Raw genomic sequence first — 5,196 nt, 5'->3', positions numbered from 1 at the left:
ATGGGTCTGAAACCACTGCATGGTTACCCTGGCCTGGAAACGCATGAATTCGAGACTGTGAAAAACAGCTACAATAGCCAGTTCCTTTGGTTTAGGACAAGCAGATTTCTATGGCCATGGCGTCTCGTTTCCAAAATTATAGCCTATGCTATCCTACAACGTTATGTTTACGACGGAATATAAATATTTGCAACCCCTACAATGCTTTTCATTTCAGGTTTTTAATTTTAAAAGGTTAACCTCATATCCCTGTTATCACAAGCAGCTTGTTCTAAATTGGGATGAAACTGGTTACCTTGCCTCAATTAGGCTACAGATGATCCCCACAAGCTGCTTGCGCATATACCAACATTATGTGCTAGTTAATTTGCACCAAAAGCTCTCCAGCTCCAGCTGTTGAGTGTTTGACAGCGAGATCGATCATGCGTTTTCAGTCCAGGGTAACCAGTTGTTTTAGGCCCAATTGTTTCATCATCCGTGCGCTGCCTGGCAGAATGTATGACAAATCCTTGCACATGAATAGCGCAGAGGTACAGAAGGTAGAGTGCATGATACAGTTACGTTTTTAAAGCCTAAATCAATTAAGGTAACCAGTTGTTTCAAAATATTCAGATGAACGGGAAATCATGGCCTACTGAGTGAAAACAACATCATGTCGAATGAGTTTTGTAGTTGTTAGTAGTGTAGTGGAGAGCGAGACAACCTAGCATGGTTTTACTTTTGCTGAGGAGGGTTCGAATCTAGCGCGACAGTTCATCGAAATTAGGTTACTTTTTAAAAATAGCATTTTTCCCGCTGGAGAATGTTATAGTGATGTAGTGCTCAGATGTTCAGTTCAGTACAGTTTATATTGAGGTGCGACACGCAAAGGCCCGTGAACTGTGTATGAATCCAAGGAACGTAGGCTATGGCAACCTAGCTGTTTGAGAGCGAGATCATGCGTTTCCAGGGCAGGGTAACCAGTTGTTTTAGACCCATTGTTTCATAACTCGTGCGTTGCCTGGTAGAATTTATGACAAATCCTTGCACATGGACAGCGCAGAGGTGTAACAGAAGGTAGAGTGCATGATACAGTTATGTTTTTAAAGCCTAAATCAAGGTAACCAGTTGTTTCAAAATACTCAGATAAACGGTGAATCATGGCCTAGGCCTACTGAGTGAACACAGCGTTATGTTCTGGAAGTTATGTAGATGTTGATAGTTTAGTGGAGAGCGAGGCGGTCTCGCATGGTGATTCTTTTGCTGATGAAGGTTCGAATCCAGCGCGACACAGAGAATCGAAATTAGGTTACTTTAAAAAAGCATTTTTCCCGCTGGAAAATGTTAAAGTAATATAGTGCTCAGGTATTCAGTTCAGTTCAGTGCAGTTTTTATTGAGGTGCGACATGCAAAGGCCAGTAAACTGTTTATGAATATGTAGCGAATCTGTCGACGTGGGTAGCAGTCAGTTGCTGTTGATAGGTATACATGACATCTGGACAGGCTTGGAAACAGCTCGGAAACCAGTAGGTGGAAAAACCAGAAGGGGCACAACACCGGCTTTGGCTGTAAGGCAGCTGATGCACAGGAGCTGTTGCTCTGTCGCTCATTGCTAAGAGGGCAAGGAAGGAATTTTTTCTCCTTTAAAGTGTTTGGGAGTTTTTTTTTTTCCCGCCTTCCTCTGTGTTGAGTGCCAGCATATTAAAGCCTTCCCTAGCTGACCATGGGAGCACAGGTAGGGGAGAGTGGGGTGATTGGTGCCAGTGGGGAAGTTGTGCCACCCCCTATTTCTAGGAAACTATAGAAAAAATTGGGTCATGTGACCACACATTTTTGAAGACACAGCCATTTCACTCATCCTGCAAAGAAGAGAGCCTCATTGCATGACAGGTAAGCACATTTAAGTTGAAAAAACTGTTTTTTGCCTTTCAAAGTAAAATTTCTATGATCGTGTTTTTTTGATTGTTGTGTCAAAACAGTTATAGACAAGTTTGAAAAGATTTCACACATGTTTTAGTGCTTTGGTAAGCTACATTATGAGTCTATACAGCTAGCATGATGTTAGCTCAAATCTGATGGATGATGCATTTTTTCCAAAATGGTGGGGTTGGGGTGATTTGTGCCAAAGGGCCTGGGTTAAGTTGTGCCAGTGACACAACTCACCCCCACTTATAAATGTTTTAAACATTATTTTATTGTAATTGTGCATTTTATCCTTACATTTTATCACTAAAACTATGTGACAGTCTTAATTTTAGACCAAAAATAGAAATATACCATCATGCTACAGAGTTATAAGAAGACAGGCAGGGCATACTGTTTGGAGAAGGAGCTGGCAGAACATATTAAGGCACTAGCAGTAATGTTTCACGGTCTAAGTCCCATGAAATGCTGTGAACTTGCTCTTGAGTACGCAAAAAGAAATGACATCGATATCCCTGCCAGCTGGATCAGAGAGGAAAAAGCAGGTTTGGTTATGTGCATTTATTAATAAAAAGGGAAAGAAGTAAAAGGGAAGTTTATCAATTATTTCCCAGGAATGCTCATGCAGATAAGAGAAGCAAAATTGGGTACTTATTTAGAGCGTATAGCTTCAACTTATCTAAACACAAGGGACTCAAGGGCTCAATAAGGGACAATTTAAGAGATATGCTAATAATACTAATAAACTTTTAATATTTTCTAGGATGTGATTGGTTTGGAGCCTTTAAAGCACGCCGTCATTTGTCATGCCGCACTTCTGAAGCAACCTCTGTTGGTAGAGCTACTGCCATTAATAGGCACAACGTGGGGGAGTTATTTGATAACCTAAAGTGATGGACAGGTAATCATATGGCTTTGACATGTCAGCCCCAGAAAGACACTCCTGTGTACAGGACTCTCTCTCTCTCTCTCACACACACATGCTCTCTCTCCCTCTCTCTCTCACACACACACACTGACCAGGAAGCCTGGGAAGGAGAGGGGGAACATCATCTCTAGGTAGTAGCAGAGTTGACATCTACACAACCACATCCAACCACCTAAATCTGCTGTAAACTTCTCTGATCAACAAAACTTTAATCTCATTTCAGGTATGACTTCCCTCCACACAAGATCTACAACATGGATGAAATGGTGTGGCAACGGAAAATGACCTTTGATGTGCTCATGTGGCGCAATAGGCTTGTAGAAAACTGGCCTTTGATGTTGTAAAATAACTTTAAATAAGTAATTTTGTATTGAATTTGTCTAGCTTTTATAAAGCATTACTGTGTCTGAGATCAAAATATACTGTTTTACTTCAATAATCTATGGCACAATTTACCCCAATGGATTCTCTTCAAAGGCACAACTTACCCCGCACCGGGGGCAAGTTGTGCCACAAGACCACTTTTTTTCAGAAAGCTATATCTCTTAAATACTATATTTCAGATCGAAAGTGATTGTTCCCAGAGATGCACCACATCCTGAAATATATGTTCATATTGTAGTTGGAAGCATTGCTATCATGGCCTCCCTTTAAAGTCACTTTAAGTAAAAACTGGCACAACTCACCCCACTCTCCCCTACACCAGCGTGTAGCGTGAACCGCGTTCGTGCCCGTGTCTCTTCCCCAGCCAGGGACCGCGTCCTGGTTCTCCCTCACCCCTCTTTCCCTGGATTGGTGCCACCACCCATGGGGTCACCCAGTGTTTCCCATACATTGACTTATTTGTAGCGGCCTACCACAATATCAACATTGACCACCACACAATGATTTTCCAGGTTGTATTAAATTGCAAACCAACCACCACAATTGGAATTCAATTCTGTGGGAAACACTGGTCACCGCATCCTTCTAACAATGTTTTCCAGATCACACCCAGGTCAATCTTCTCTTTCCGCTCTTCATGTTTTGCTCTTTACAAACCCGTTTGCGTCATTTTTTAAGGTGTCTTAGTTGCCCTCATCTTTGGGCTGTATACACGGATCCTGCTGACTCCTGCCTGCACAGTGTCTCCTGCACGATCCCCCCCCAGAGTAATTTGGCTGAGCATCACAGTCCCGCCCACAGGAGTTTCTGGAAGTAAGAATTCAATGCAATTTCTCCATTGACAATTCGGGTATAAGCCATAAAAACTTAACTGCACATGGTAGACTCAAAACCAGCTACGGCTGTACTAAGCGATTGTGTATGCTCATATAGACTCCAAAAGTTCACGGGGCACTAACCTTGTTTTGAGATAAATGTCTTTTATTCACAATGTCTTGGATAAGTACTTCATTACCCACAATCCCACAGTGATGCCTCTGATTGGTGGAAAGGCCGTTAAGGTCATAGTTTGAAACTTTATCAGCGAAAATTATTGACAAAGATGGCGGAGTCTTTTACTGCCTATGGCGAAATTCTTAATGTGATTAAAAACTTTCTTGACGAATATTGGTACTTGTATCAACAAGGATTGTGGTTTATATATAACACGAACTTAGTCAGGGCCAATACACCATCAAATAGAACACTGGAAATGCTAGTTTGAACACTTAACTTTTCAGTTAGCCGACAGGCTAATAATTAGCCTTTCAGACATTAGAATGTCATTATAATGCTGCTAACATTAGCCTACATGCTGCAACACAGGTATGAAATATATTATGTTTTAGTGACCTTGTTGTTTCTATGAATATGAATTGTTGTTTATATGAAACATCAACTTAGTCGAGGCTTGAAAAGCCCGGTATATCCCCATTAAGTACTTAAACCTTTGAACTAGCTAGCTAGCTGATAGCACAGGCTGGATGCTACGACACTGCAGTAAAATGGTTAGAACTAGCAAACCGTCCATGCCCCCGTGAATCTTTCACTGTTTCAAGGACGACATCAAGAGTGTCCAAAGGGGTGAAAACCACTTTAAATCGGGTCACATTATTGACTGTTGTGTGTCGAGGGTCAGCTTGTGGGTTTTGTAAGGGCCAGCATGAGGGACAAGACCTATCAAACCTACGAAGTTGTGTGGTGAGGTTGGTAATGCTAGTTAACATTAGCTAGGCTACTGTAGCCTTCATACTGTACGAGCCATATCATCAATCATTAACCTAGAAATACTTCTTCGTACATTTAATGAACATTTTGTGTAATAATTCACAGCAAGTTAATAAACTGAATATGGTGGTCCAAGAGCAGACCATGCACCAGTCCATGCATCAGGATGGCAGTCAGATATTAAGCACTGCACAATGTTGCTAACGTTAACGTTA

The 5,196-nt window shown here is 41.6% G+C and overlaps 1 long non-coding RNA gene across 2 annotated transcripts; it reads left to right on the top strand.

Annotated features, from left to right (window-relative positions):
* Positions 1–1,541: 1,541 nt before the first annotated feature.
* Positions 1,542–4,189, top strand: LOC143099257 (uncharacterized). Of its 2 annotated transcripts, none has more exons than XR_012981458.1 (3): positions 1,542–1,869; positions 2,666–2,803; positions 3,054–4,189. It is a non-coding gene; the product is annotated as an uncharacterized LOC143099257 (long non-coding RNA). The 2 variants fall into 2 exon arrangements; XR_012981459.1 differs by having other exon boundaries at positions 2,666–2,961.
* Positions 4,190–5,196: the final 1,007 nt, after the last annotated feature.

The sequence above is a fragment of the Alosa pseudoharengus genome, unplaced genomic scaffold (assembly GCF_046254945.1).
Source record: "Alosa pseudoharengus isolate Yale_2024_CS ecotype anadromous, Long Island Sound unplaced genomic scaffold, YU_APseudo_1.1 YU_APseudo_1.1_scf_26, whole genome shotgun sequence".
In the NCBI taxonomy this organism is placed as follows: domain Eukaryota; kingdom Metazoa; phylum Chordata; class Actinopteri; order Clupeiformes; family Clupeidae; genus Alosa; species Alosa pseudoharengus.
This window is presented reverse-complemented; position numbering and strand designations above follow the sequence as displayed.